We start from the raw sequence: 15491 nt of genomic DNA, 5'->3' as shown, positions 1-15491 counted from the left end.
ACCTCACCTCATTAAGCATAACTCTACTGCCAGGGAGCTGAGCCTGGCATATGGGCCCCTGCCATGTAGCGGAGCAGTCGGACTTGACATAGGGTTGCCAACCCTCCAGGATTGCCCTGGCGTCTCCAGGAATTAAAGACTAATGTCCAGGACACTGCTGCGAGCAACTCAGGAGAAAAATCATAGTGCCAATAAAAAGTTGTTTTGTTTTGAAATAGTCTTTGAATACTTTTGTTTATTAGTTGTAAAAATATTGGAGATGGGAAAAAAGGCTGTTGACTGACAGTGAAGAATCATCCAATCACTTTCCGATTGGCATGGGAAGGTGGTGCGCTGCAAGGATGGACATGTCAGGTGACAAATGGCGGGTGTGCAGTGGCGGGGCAGCTGGAGGCAGGAGGTCATTTGATGAGACCTCCAGGAATATGTCCCACCCATAAGGTAACCCTACTTGACAGTGCACAACATGCGCCATCTAATGTCATGGGCATCGCTTTCCTGTGTTTGATTGTGCCAAGTCCAGCGCTAGTGGAGCACTGAATGCAAATGCATCATGCACAATAACCTAGAATACGGAAAGAAAAACTTGCAGAGGCTCACCTTTAAGTGAAGGCTCCAGCTTTCTCGCTGCAGGTTCTCGAGCAATGACTTTTCGCTCTGTACGTGAGGGTGAACTCATTGTACCTGCAAAGTGTTACTGGTGTGATATTGGGCACTTCCCTCCTCGGTCCACCATCTGTTGACTTAATTGCCCTAACTCAGAAATTTAGGGCATTGGTGCTTACACCTCTAATTCTCCGTTTAGCAATTTTGTTAGTGTCAGACAGTTAGGTCTATATCGCAGTCCTGGCATTGCGGGCTGCGATTGGACAGTTGCTGCTGAAGGAAAGTTTTATACTGAGAGCAATTTTTAGGCTTAAGAATTTTTCCAAAGTAGCTCTTAAACTAGCCAGGGCTGATTTAGCTACATGAGACCTCAGAATACTAGAAAATAGGAGCATAGGAACAGGAGTGGGCCACTCAGCCCCTCGAGCCTGTTTCACCATTCAATCAGAACATCTCTAGAGTTGCCCAAGTATCGCCCTTTGAATTCTCCCCCAACCCCATATTTCAAACAAAATCTACAGCATCATCCACCAAAAAGTAAATAAGATCCAGTAATGCCTGCCGAATAAACCTTGGAACGTCTCTTCTAAAAAAAACAGTAGAGTGTGTGTGTGTTTGCATGTGTGTGTGTGCATGCATGCATGCGGGTGTACGTGTGTGTGTACGTGCATGTGTGTATGTGAGGACAGAATCTGGCTCAACTGTGATGTGCTTTATCACCAATAGTCTCCTGACATTCAATGTCTAGATTTACACACGAGGAATGCCACCCCTTGGGTGAGTTAACAGAGGGCTACGATTGCCTGTGGAATGTTACCATAACTTTTAGAAGAGAAGGCAAAAGAATTGGGAATTTTAATATTCAGAGAATCCCTTTGATTTTTGGTTATACGTTTCTTTTTGACATTTTTGTGTAGTTTGCAGAACATCGGTCTCCCAAATCATGGGTTGTTGATATGGTTACTTGTGCAGAGCAAATGCGTCGGTCTAAAAATTGAGATAAATGGTGAGGCAGCACTGGTGAAATGAATACATATGTGTCTTCGAAAATGTTTTCACCTCCGTTTTGGTAATTGTGTTGCCCCCAGGGAGAAGCACATCATAAAGGCTGTCTCTCCGAATTAAACTTCAATCAAAGGTGGGGTGTCTGTATCCCAGTCATTAGCATATCCTGCAGAGTGAATACTGACAAGGAGTATAGCTCAGACATTGAGGGAAACAGCTTATAGGCAACAAGGAAAATAGATGATAATTACATACACTGATTAGCAACCTAATTATTGTTTGGTTTGGATAAGATTATATACCTGCCAACCAGGAAGGAATACACTTTGTGTGAGGATGTAATTAAAAGGTATCGGGATTCTTCATTCGCTCAGCAAATCTATCTGAGTCAGACAGACCAGAAAGGTCTCAAGCTTGATCCATGTTCTCGTCCTGGTCTTGTGTCTGGTCTGTGTTATCTAATCTCGGTCAGGAAGCAGTATCTCAGCCAAAGCAGAGGTAAGGCTACTACAGTCGACCTCAAAGATCCCGAGCCAGGAAGGGTAAAACCGGCCATGGTTCCTGCTTCCAATTGCTTTAGAGAAACCCTCTGCTGGAAGTGTGGGTATTGAGTGAGGACAGTATTGAGATTGGCTGTGATGTTCTTACTGGTCGAATGGTCTGCTGACGCCCACTATCGTGGCTTACGCAAGAATAATTGACAGTTGGGTGAGCTACTGGAGGGTGACAATTGCCAGATGAACGACACTAAATCAAACATTCGTTGCCTTAAAGTGATGAGGGGAGAAAATTGATGTAGGTCTGGGGGTAAAGAAATCCATTAGTTGCCATAATTGATAAACCACGCACAAGAATGTGATGCTCATCTGTAGGTTCTGAGCCTGCTAACTTAAAACATTACATTAAATGTGAGCCCTGTGTATATTCTATTGCTGCCTCCATAGACAACAACATGCATTTATACAGTGCAATTAATGTCGTAAAACATCCCAAGGTGCTTCACAGGAATGTTATCAAACAAATTTTGACAACGAGCCACATAAGGAGACATTAGGACAGGTCAAAGAGGTAGGTTTTAAGGAGCGTCTTAAAGGAAGAGAGAGAGCTCGTGTGACCTCCTCCAGCCCTCCGAGATCTCTGCGCTCCTCCAATTCTTGCCTCTTGTGCATCCCCGATTTTCATCACCTCGCCATTTGCAGCCAGGCCTTCAGCTGCCTAGGCCCTAGCTCTGGAATTCCCTCCCTAAACCTCTCCGCCTCATTACCTCTCTCTCGTCCTTTAAGATGCTCCTTAAAACCTACCTCTTTGACCAAGCATTTGGTCGCTTGTCCTAGTATCTCCTTATGTGGCTCAGTGTCAAATTTTGTCTGACAACGCTCTTGGGACGTTTTACTATGTTAAAGGCACCATATAAATGCAAGTTGTTGTTGTTAAATGGCGCAGTGGTTTGTGAACATGCAAAAATGCTAGCCAAGGATCTAGTGCGGCCTGATAAAAGCTGCTGACCTCAGGGGTACACTGTGCCGGCAAGTTTATTGAATTTAAAAAAAAAACTGCATGTGGGAATTTGAAGAATTAAAATGTCTGCAGCACTGATATTTAATTTCAACATTCAGAATACAAGCAATGTACTGGCACCAGTAAAATCCATGGCAGCAGACGAGACACTATTGAACAGCTGAGATATAATACAGAGGAATGGATCTTTAAATAAGCGAGTACTAATTGCAGCAGCCACTGTTTCTGCCCACTCACTTTCTACTGAGATTTAACGATTTAGATTTAATGGAGAGAGTGGCAGCAGCAAGAAATATGGAGGGAAAATATATATAATCGATAAAACGGCCTAAATATATATATATTAGCAATAAGCTGGATTCATTCTATTTGGCGCTGTTAAATTATATTTCTTTGCAATTGACATTTATTAGAACTGTATCAATCGGAGTTTCTTAGTAAAGGGCATATAGTTCATTCTTGCATATAGTTCATTCTTGCTCTACAACTAAGTAGAGTCCCATGAATCTAACCAGCAGTAGCCCTAGAATTCATTGTACCCTTTTATCTTCCAACACAGAAGGCTGCATGGGAAAGATTGAATTAGGATGCCACAACGACAGGAATTCTGCAAACCGCCAAGGGCACATTGTCAATGAGTGCCTTTTCTCTTGTCATTGTTTTCAAGGTATTAATGGCTAAAGGTCTCGCTGAGCGCAGGAGCATAGCTTGGGAGTTCATTGGGGGCCATTTGACACCCTGCCGACTTTATTTTTCCATACTTTATAAAGTTAGGGGAAAGCAGATAATCCGGTCATCAATAGGTTTTACAGATCAGCCAAGATCTAATGGAATGGCGGAACAGGCTCGAGGGGCTGAATGGCCTACTCCTGTTCCTATGTTCCGATGAGAAAATGAGTTGTACGGGTGTTTGTGTGTGTGTGTGTGTGTGTGAGAGTGTGTGTGTGTTTGTGTGTTTGTGTGTGTGTGTGTGCATGTCACCCGTGCGTAAGCATGTGTGCATACAACTCCCTTGACACAAAGCAGTTACCGGTGTAACTGCAGTTTGTCAGTTGTATATCACAGACCAGTGTTTGCTGTCTAACTGAAGCCTAAGTAAAGCTACCCAGTTGTCCATTTGAATTGAGTCTGAAAGTACTGCAATGTAGTGATATTGAGAATTCACTGTCACCTAGGCTCAATTTGGTTTCTCCCTTGCCCCGCTCCAGGGGCATGATTTTAACAGTGAAAAATGGATGGGTTGGGAGTGGGGCGGGGGGGGGCATTGAAAATTGCAACCATTTCAGACCCGCCTCCAACCCGTCCATTTCCGTTTCTCATCAGGGTGGGACGAGGGGCGGGCGACCAACCCGTTCTCAGGAGGCGGGTCGGGCCTTCAAACCTTTCAAAGAGGCTTCAGGCCTCCATTTTTCTACAGTTTCCGATTTCAACCTCGAGGGGTCGGGATACCCTGGTCTTCTCTTTTAAGCCTCGTGAAAGGAGGCGAGAAGGCCCGAGGCTAACAGGTAGGTGCCTTTCTGGTACAGCTTGTGGGCCAAGAGGAGCAGGAGTGCTTCCACCCGGGCCAACAAGCCTACCTGCATCGACACCCCAATGATCGCGGACCCCCCCTTCCGATCCCCGATCGCGGACCCCCCCCCCCTTGATCCCCGATCGTGGACACCCGACCCCGATCGCCGATTGTGAACTCCCGATCGCCGATTGTGAACTCCCGATCGCCGATTGTGAACTCCCGATCGCTGATCGTGGACCTCCGGTCCCGATCCTTCCACTCCCAACGATCACGGACGCCTGACACCCCCCCCCCCCCCCCCACCCCAACTATGACTGACCCCGATCCCTCCCCCCATGATTGACAACCCTCGTGCCAACCTATGCCCCGTTCCAACCTTTTCCCCGTGCCAACCTATGCCCACCATTACCTCCGTGCCCACCCAAGCCCCCAATGCCCCCGCCCATCCATACAAATAAAGACTTATCTGAAGACTTAACTGAAGACATCCTCTCCCTGGCTGATCTCCCGTCCAATTGAGACCAGCCTGCCAATCAGGCCAGCCAGTTGGACGGCAAACCGAAAAAAAAAAATAATGACGTCCTTACCTCAAATTGTGCCCTGATAACAAAGAGTACTGCTGACATGCTTATCACTAACGTTTTCCAGGAGGGCAATAAATGATTATGGCAACTTTATAAATCATGATTTTAAAAAAACTGAATATCAAGTAACTAAAGTTTTAATGGTTTTAATTAAAGATTCATGCCACTAAGTATAATCCTCCTGCTTTTCATATTCTGTCATCTAACACTCCGGCCCCATTATCTTCCCTCCATTACAGTTGTCAATAATTAGACAGCTGCACTGACAGCAACTTTACGTTATCGATATTAGCACTTTCATTGCGGTGATTATACTTGGAGAATGACGGTGTGAAAGTGCTGCTAAGGTTGGACCAGTGGAGAACAGTTAGAACTTCAAGACCATGTCACTCTACTTGGTCCCAATCTAAACTGCTTAGGCCCTAAGCTCTGGAATTCCTTCCCTAAACCTCTCTGCCTCTCTACCTCTCTCCTCCTTTAAGACGCTCTTTAAAATCTACCTCTTTGACCCAGCTTTTGCTCACCTGTCCTAATCGTAGAATCATAGAATGGTTACAGCACAAAAGGAGGTCCTTGCTGGCTCTTTGCAAGAGCAATCCAGCTGGTCTGACTCCTCCGCCCTTTCCCCATAGTCCTGTAGTTTTTTTTCTTTCAAGTACTTATCCAATTCCCTTTTGAAAGCCACGATTGAATCTGCCGCTACCATCCTTTCAGGCAGTGCATTGCAGATCTTAAACATTCACTGCGTAAAAAAGTTCTTCTTGTTCTTCTTCATGTCACCTCTGGTTCTTTTGCCAATCACCTTAAATCTGTGGCCTCTGGTTCTCGACCCTTCCGCCAATGGGAACAGTTTTACTCTTATCTCCTTATGTGGCTCGGTATCAAATTTTGTCTGACAACGCTCCTGTGAAGCACTTTGGGATGTTTTTACTACGTTAAAGGCGCTATATAAATGCAAACCGTTGTTATACTGGGCAGAGTATTGTAAACTGTGGCGAGGTGCCTCCCTGCAAAAGAGAGAAGGGAAATCAGAAAGGGTATCACCAGGATACTGCTGCCTACCACCTGGCAGCTCGCCAGAGGTGCGTTGGCAGTGCTCTGAGAACAGACCATCTAACTAACTACTTACTTGGCCGCAGAGACACCTGAGCTTCCAAGAGCAATATGAGTAGTAAGGTTTAAGTGGGGAATATTTTTTGTTGGAGGGTAAATACCTGCAGACTGAACAAAAATCTAATATCTGACTAAGGGATCGCTAGTTAATTAAATTTCAAGCCATTTCTCTCTGCCTACTATTCCAGTGTAACTCCTTCTGGATTCTTAATTATTGCTTTAATGGGACAAGTAAAATCTCTATACATTATTTGATAGACACAAACTGCCTTTACATTTAGATGATCTCAGACAGGGATGGCAGGCAGAAAATGTAATATTGTGCACACTTTTCCTAAATAAACTCCTCTCCTGCCATCCCCACATCCATTAGTGTACACTATTGGGGGGAGGGAGAATGACCATCCAAAAAATATAACATTTTTACCATAAAAATGGTGCGTTCTAGTATCTTTATAATCAGTTTTCTATTTCTCAATTATTGGATTTTAAATCTGAGAGAAAAAAAAGTAGGATAAGTAAGTGCCATTTGAATTTATCCATTTTCAACAGACCCACCTGACTATTACTTCCCCAAAGGATTCTTCAACAGTTACTCCCCACCTGAGAGCGGCATTCTGCACTCCCCAGACTTCATACCTGGGATTAAGGGTCTGAGTTATGAGAGACTGGATAGACTATGTCCTCTGGAGAGGAGAAGGCTAGGGGGTAATCTGAGTTGTTAAAAATAAAGAAAGTAATTGGTAGGGTGGATAGGGAATGACAGTCATCTAATAACTTAATCCAGAAGAAAGGGGCAAAATCTTACAAATTCAAGCTAAACCTACTAAAAGTGAACCTAGGAAAAAGCTCCACACAATATGTGAGTATGTGGAATGCACTGTCTCAGAATGCGATAGAGGCCAATTGAGCTGTATAAAGATGGATAGGTACTCACTTGGTAAGTAAGTGTATTGAGGTATGGAGAATAGTAAAAATGTAAAGAGCCAACATGGCTAATACAATGGACTATAGCTTACTTATATCCCTACATGATGTGGAGATGCCGGTGATGGACTGGGGTGGACAAATGTAAGGAATCTTACAACACCAGGTTATAGTCCAACAAATTTATTTTAAAATCACAAGCTTTCGGAGATTATCTCCTTCGTCAGATGATTGAATGAAAAGGTTCTCAAATCGCATATCTTATACGATGTTGGGACAGCATCACACCAATCAAAAGGTGTCGTTGTTATTCAAACAGGCCAGTCACGGAGAACAGCACGTCCCAGTACACTCGATATACATTGTGTCTTTTACACAGGCAGGCAGAAAGAAACTCAAAATGGCAGAGAGAGAGAGAGAGAGAGAATTAAAAAAAACATATAATTTTTTTTTTTCCCCCTTTTTGCTGGTGGGGTTACGTGTAGCGTGACATGAACCCAAGATCCCGGTTGAGGCCGTCCTCATGGGTGCGGAACTTGGCTATCAACTTCTGCTCGACGATTTTGCGTTGTCGTGTGTCTCGAAGGCCGCCTTGGAGAACGCTTACCCGAAGATCGGTGGCTGAATGTCCTTGACTGCTAAAGTGTTCCCCGACTGGGAGGGAACCCTCCTGTTTGGCGATTGTTGCGCGGTGTCCGTTCATCCGTTGTCGCAGCGTCTGCATGGTCTCGCCAATGTACCATGCTCCGGGGCATCCTTTCCTGCAACGTATGAGGTAAACAACGTTGGCCGAGTCACAGGAGTATGAACCATGTACCTGGTGGGTGGTGTCCTCTCGTGTGATGGTGGTATCCGTGTCGATGATCTGGCAAGTCTTGCAGAGGTTGCCGTGGCAGGGTTGTGTGGTGTCGTGGACGCTGTTCTCCTAAAAACTGGGTAACTTGCTGCGAACGATGGTCTGTTTGAGGTTGGGTGGCTGTTTAAAGGCGAGCAGTGGCGGCGTGGGGATGGCCTTAGCAAGGTGTTCGTCGTCATCGATGACATGTTGAAGGCTGCGGAGAACATGGTGTAGTTTCTCCACTCCAGGGAAGTACTGGACGACGAAGGGTACTCTGTTGGTTGCGTCCCGTGTTTGTCTCCTGAGGAGGTCTATGCGATTCTTCGCTGTGGCCCGTCGGAACTGTCGATCGACAAGTCGAGCGTCATATCCCGTTCTTACGAGGGCGTCTTTCAGCGTCTGTAGGTGTCCATCGCGTTCCTCCTCGTCTGAGCAGATCCTGTGTATTCGTAGGGCCTGTTCATAGGGGATGGCCTCTTTGACGTGGTTGGGGTGGAAGCTGGAAAAGTGGAGCATCGTGAGGTTGTCTGTGGGCTTGCAGTAGAGTGAGGTGCTGAGGTGCCCGTCTTTGATGGAGATTTGTGTGTCCAAGAAAGAAACCGATTCTGAGGAGTAGTCCATGGTGAGTTTGATGGTGGGATGGAACTTGTTGATGTTATCGTGTAGTCTCTTCAGTGATTCTTCGCCGTGGGTCCATAGGAAGAAAATGTCGTCGATGTATCTGGTGTATAGCGTTGGTTGGAGGTCCTGTGCAGTGAAGAAGTCGTGCTCGAACTTGTGCATGAAAACGTTGGCATATTTGGTTGCGAATTTGGTCCCCATGGCTGTTCCGTGTGTTTGGGTAAAGAACTGGTTATCGAAGGTGAAGACATTGTGATCCAGGATGAAGCGGATGAGTTGTAGGATGGCGTCTGGAGATTGGCTGTTGTTGGTGTTGAGTACTGAGGCTGTTGCAGCGATGCCGTCATCGTGGGGGATACTGGTGTATAGTGCCGAGACGTCCATCGTGGTGAGAAGTGTTCCTGGTTCAACTGGTCCGTGGGTGCTGAGTTTTTGTAGGAAGTCTGTAGTGTCGCGACAGAAGCTGGGGGTTCCCTGTACGATGGGTTTCAGGATGCCCTCGACGTATCCAGAGAGGTTCTCACACAGGGTTCCGTTGCCTGATACGATAGGACGTCCGGGTGTGTTGGCTTTGTGTATCTTTGGGAGGCAGTAGAAGTCTCCCACGCGGGGAGTACGTGGGATGAGAGTGCGTAGGATGCTTTGAAGGTCTGGATCGAAGGTCTTGATCAGTTTGTTGAGCTGGTGGGTGTGTTCTTTGGTTGGATCTGCGGGTAACCGTCTGTAGTGTTCCTGGTTGTCCAGTTGTCGGTATGCTTCTTTGCAATAGTCCGTTCTGTTCTGTATGACTATGGCTCCTCCTTTGTCCGCTGGTTTGATGACGATGTTTCGGTTGGTCTTGAGAGCGTTGATGGCGTTGCGTTGTGCTCGGGTGACATTCTGGACTGTCTTCTGAGTGCGCCTGATGAATCTGGCATTGACGCATTTCCTGACAGCTTGGGCATACATGTCAAGCTGAGGGTAGCGACCCTCCGGAGGAGTCCAGTTTGACTCTTTCCTCTTCGGTTGCTGTACCGTGGATCCCTCTGTCTGCTGTTCTGGATCATTGATTGTCTCATTGGGTTCACTGTTGAAATCTTGGGGTTTGTGGTAAAATTCCCGGAGCCTCATTCTCCTGATGAATTCCTCTGTGTCCGCCGCGAGACTAATGTATATCGAGTGTACTGGGACGTGCTGTTCTCCGTGACTGGCCTGTTTGAATAACAACGACACCTTTTGATTGGTGTGATGCTGTCCCAACATCGTATAAGATATGCGATTTGAGAACCTTTTCATTCAATCATCTGACGAAGGAGATAATCTCCGAAAGCTTGTGATTTTAAAATAAATTTGTTGGACTATAACCTGGTGTTGTAAGATTCCTTACATATCCCTACAGCCAGAATGAAGCAAGCTCACATCATGGAGATAGTCTCACTTGCACCACTAGTGACACATGACTGGCAGCCTTCTAGTATACCTTTGGTATGAGCGTCCAAAAAGAGCTTGGAGGTATCAAAGATACAATGTAACAACATTAATGTGAAAAGAAATGCATTTATTTTTGGAGCTAAGACAGGAAGTACTGACCATGTTGGTGCTCACACAGTTAGACGTTGTTACACGTTTTCACATGTGTGGGACCATTTCTTATTTTTTCCATTTTAACCTGGAAATTCTGGTCATGTTTGGTGTTCAGTTTGATTAGGGCCTCATACCAAGTTCTTAATGCAGAGTTTTAAAAAAAATCTAATTAAAGAAGCACCATGTTGATGACAGAGATTGTAGCAATTTTTGTTCTTTGTTTATTACATAGAATTACATAGAATGTACAGCACAGAAACAGGCCCATTCGCCCCAACATATCCATGCTGGTGTTTATACTCCACATGAGCCTCCTCCCTCCGTACCTCATCTAACCCTATCTGCATATCCTTCTATTCCTTTCTTCTTCATGTGTTTACCTAGCTTCCCCGTAAATGCATCTATGCTAGTCACCTCAACTACTCCTTGTGGTAACAAGTTCCACATTCCAACCACTCTCTGGGTAAAGAAGTTTATCCTGAATTCCCTATGGATTTATTAGTGACTATCTTATATTAAAGACCCTTAGTTCTAGTCTCCCCTGCACGTGGAAACATCTTCTCCACGTCTACCCTATCAAACCCTTTCATTATCTTAAAGACCTCTATCAGGTCACCCCTCAAGTCTTTTTTTCCAGAGAGAAGATCCCCAGCCTTCTCAATATTTCCTGATAGGTATAATCTCTCAGTTCTGGTATCATCCTCATAAATCTTTTTTGCACCTTCTCCAGTGCCTTTATATCCTTTTTTTTATAATATGGAGACCAGAACTGTTCACAATACTCCAAGTGTGGTCTAACCAAGTTCCATACAAGTTTAACATAACTTCTCTGTTTTTCAATTCTATTCTTCCAGAAATGAACCCCAGTGCTTGATTTGCTTTTATGGCCTTATTAACCTACGTCATTAATTTTAATGATTTGTATCTGTACCCCCAGATCCCTCTACTCTTGTACTCCATTTAGACTCTTATTATCCAAAGAGTATGTGGCCCCCTTGTTTATTCTGCCAAAATGCATCACCTCACACTTATCTATATTGAAACTCATTTGCCAATTATGCATCCATTCTGCAAGTTTATTAATGTTTTCCTGTACTTTGTCACAGTCCTCCTTGATATTAACTATAACCCCCAATTTGGTGTCGTCCACAAATTTTGAAATTGTACTTCCGATTCCTGAGTCCAAATCATTTATGTAAATGGTGAACAACAGTGGTCCCAGAACCGATGCCTGTGGAACACCACTTCCCAATTTTTGCCAGTTTGAGTAACTACCTTTTAACACCTACTGTCTGTTGTCTGTTTTGTAGCCAGCTTGCTATCCATTCTGCTACTTGTCCCCTGACTCCACATGCTCTGACCTTAGTCATGAGTCTACTATGCGGTACCTTATCGAAAGTCCAAATATATTACATCTACTACATTACCTTTAACCTTTCTGTTACTTCCTCAAAGAATTCAATAAGGTTGGTCAAGCATGATCTTCCCTTCTGAAATCTGTGCTGACTATTCTTTATTATATTTTCGGTTTCTAGATGTTTTTCTATTACATCTTTCAGTAAGGATTCCATTATCTTTCCGACCACCGACGTTAATTTAATTGGTCTATAGTTCCCTGGACTGGTTCGTTCTCCCTTTTTAAATATAGGAATCACATTAGCTATCCGCCAGTCCTCTGACACTGTTCCCTTTCCTAATTAATTTTTATATATATGTAATGGTTCCACTGCTATTCTTCCCTAACTTCTTTTAATATGAAGATACAATTACCTCGCCCCTCCCTATATCTGTAACCTCCGACAACCGTCTAAGATCTCTACACGGCTCCAATTCTGGCTTCTTGCGCATCCCCAATTTTCATCACTCCACCATTGGTGGCTGTGTCTTCAGCTGCCTAGGCCCTAAGCTCTAGAGTTCCCTTCCTAAACATTTCCGCCTCTTTACCTCTCACTGCACCTTTAAGACGCTCCTTAAAACCTACCTCTTTGACCAAGCTTTTAGGTCACCTGTCCTAATATCTACTTATGTGTCAAATTTTGTTTGTTAATGCTCCTGTGATGCGCCTTTGGAAGTTTTACTACGTTAAAGGCGCAACATAAATGCAAGTTGTCTTTTTTTATTCGTTCATGGGATGTGGGCGTCACTGGCTAGGCCAGCATTTATTGCCCATCCCTAATTGCCCTTGAGAAGGTGGTGGTGAGCCGCCTTCTTGAACCGCTGCAGTCCGTGTGGTGAAGGTTCTCCCACAGTGCTGTTAGGAAGGGAGTTCCAGGATTTTGACCCAGTGACGATGATGGAACGGCGATATATTTCCAAGTCAGGATGGTGTGTGACTTGGAGGGGAACATGCAGGTGGTGTTGTTCCCATGTGCCTGCTGCTCTTGTCCTTTTAGGTGGTAGAAGTCGTGGGTTTGGGAGGTGCTGTCGAAGAAGCCTTGGCGAGTTGCTGCAGTGCATCCTGTGGATGGTGCACACTGCAGCCACAGTGTGCCGGTGGTGAAGGGAGTGAATGTTTAGGGTGGTGGATGGGATGCCAATCAAGCGGGCTGCTTTGTCCGGGATGGTGTTGAGCTTCTTGAGTGTTGTTGGAGCTGCACTCATCCAGGCAAGTGGAGAGTATTCCATCACACTCCTAACTTGTGCCTTGTAGATAGTGGAAAGGCTTTGGGGAATGAGGAGGTGAGTCACTCGCCGCAGAATACCCAGCCTCTGACCGGCTGTTGTAGCCACAGTATTTATATGGCTTGTCCAGTTAAGTTTCTGCTCAATGGTGACCCCCAGGATGTTGATGGTGGGGGATTCAGCGATGGTAATGCCGTTGAATGTCAAGGGGAGGTGGTTAGACTCTCTCTTTTTGGAGATGGTCATTGCCTGACACTTCTCTGGCGCGAATGTTACTTGCCACTTATCAGCCCAAGTCTGGATGTTGTCCAGGTCTTGCTGCATGCGGGCACGGACTGCTTCATTATCTGAGGGGTTGCGAATGGAACTGAACACTGTGCAATTATCAGTGAACATCCCCATTTCTGACCTTATGATCGAGGGAAGGTCATTGATGAAGCAACTGAAGATGGACACTACCCTGAGGAGCTCCTGCAGCAATGTTGACATAAATCCTGAGCAGCATTGTCACTTCACTTGAACCTGTCATTATTGTAATAAAAATGATGCACAGCTCTTCTGGATTTTCCTCATCCATCCCCTTCCTCCCAAAATGTTGTTAAACACTTTTTTCCCCCTCCTCTATAGGCACTGACTGTGGTGAGATAATTCTAACAAATTTCTGCATTTGCTGTAATAAAGGAGCAGTGAAAATGCTGGTGTCTGAGTGATTTGACACAAGAAATCATTTGCCTTAATTATTGCCCATGAAAAAGTACAGAGAGAAGTAAAAGAATAAAACGGTTCCAAGGACAAGAATTTAAGCGATGAGGTAAAGTTAAGGAAGTTGTTTTTCTTTTTCCTTTGGGGAAAAAGACTTTTGAAGTTTTCAAGGCTATGATGGGATTAGACTTAATTGATCCCGACAAATTGTTAATTCCTCCAAATGACAGGGAACACAAGTTTAAAATTAGACAGCTGGGAGGAAGAAGGGAAATTAGGCAGGGCAGTGAAATCAGTTACTAGGTTACTACTATTATAGTGAGCAGTGTAAATGAGTTGAAGTAATTGGATACAATGAGAGAGAATGAATTAAGAGATTTGGTGAGAAGGTGGTAGGTTTTCACAAAAAGGATAGGTTTGTTGGCATGAATGGATTTCTTCCTGACCGTACATTCTTGTACCTGAACCACATAGATCGACCTTACAGTTTAAAAGCTAAATAGGTCCATCTGAATCTTTGCAAATCCAGAGCTATTTTTCAATGTTAGCACAATTTGGAAGAGAGATTGTATGTTGGGGAGGAAGATTAAAGCTATATTAAAAATACCTTCAGGTACTGTTAGCTTTCATTGTTATATCTTAAGTGGAGAAAAATGATTAGATGAATATTGCATTGTGTCAATGATCTATCATGAGAGTCAGAATACTGTCTTTTGAATATGAATTTCACTAGGAGCATTGGATGAAATGAATTGAAGGTTATTACTTCAGCATGGGTCATTAGTTAACATTATACAAATGATTATTGACTTATTCGCTTATTCCTCACTTATACAAATAGAAATTGATTGCTCCTTCATGAGAAATGTAGCTCTTTTACCGTAAGTTGGAACCATTACTGTGTGCAGCAAAAGGAGGTCAATTTTCAGCAATATTCAGCCTTTGACTTTGATGGATTAATCAATAAAGTTGCAAAGCATAATTGTGAGTTTAATTTTCAGATTTACAGATCATTGCAGTAATCTACAAGGCTGCTTGGCCATTATTGCTTTCGGATAATTGCTTGTGGAAATCTCTGTTTTCTGACTAGTTCGCCAGCACTTAATTAGAAAAGAGGACAGTTTGGAGCCATTTAGTAATTAGTTTAATGTATTCTACCCTGATGCACACATATGTCGATGCTAGACGCTGTTGTGGTTACATATGAATGATTTCACAATAAAGTTAATTTGTTAATTATTAAATATTCAGAACTTGATGGAGAAGCTGACTTTTGACTTAACCAGTCATGAGCAGGATATGAATTCAAATAAATTTTGCATTCAAATGTGACAAATTCTTTTTTTTTAAACAGGTCTTTCAATTAAATAGACTCAAGCCATGCTTGGTCATCTAAGCAAAATCATATTTGTTAAAATATTAATTTATGGGGAACTTTGCAGTGGAGTTGAAAAAAATATCACACTGGTGCATAGAGGCTGGGGCCGAGGTACATTACTGGGGCAGAGTAGTTTTGTTCTGCATCTGGCTGTGCTACACCTGACCAGGGAGTGCTTGATGCTGACACGGGGGGGCGGGGAGTGGGGAGTGGGGGGAGGGGGTGGTCTAAAATAGGAGCCGTTGCATTACCCACACTAATAGCCCATAGAGCACCATTAAAAATAAATGGCATATTTACGAGTAATGTGAAGATGATCTCAGAGATCACTCTTGTGGTTGTTTTTTTTTCCCTTTTGGGTTGGAGTTGACTGGTGGTTAGGTCATTACTTCCTGAAGGAGTCCAGGGAGCCAAGTCTTCATGCATAAGATGCATTAATGGTTATTTCTGACCTTGGTTCCCTCTATGTAGCTATGGGATGAGGTAAGCTTGTTGTTCAAA

At 44.1% G+C, this 15491-nt stretch overlaps 1 protein-coding gene across 1 annotated transcript in view; it reads left to right on the top strand.

The window, feature by feature from the left end:
• LOC137323529 (contactin-associated protein-like 5) overlaps nucleotides 1-15491 on the top strand; it is a 930346-nt gene that overhangs the window by 284682 nt on the left and 630173 nt on the right. The gene's annotated exons all lie outside the window — the stretch shown is intronic.

Source organism: Heptranchias perlo, chromosome 7 (genome assembly GCF_035084215.1).
Source record: "Heptranchias perlo isolate sHepPer1 chromosome 7, sHepPer1.hap1, whole genome shotgun sequence".
Classification (NCBI taxonomy): domain Eukaryota; kingdom Metazoa; phylum Chordata; class Chondrichthyes; order Hexanchiformes; family Hexanchidae; genus Heptranchias; species Heptranchias perlo.
Note: the sequence above shows the minus strand (reverse complement) of the source record. Positions and strands in the feature narration are given on the sequence as shown.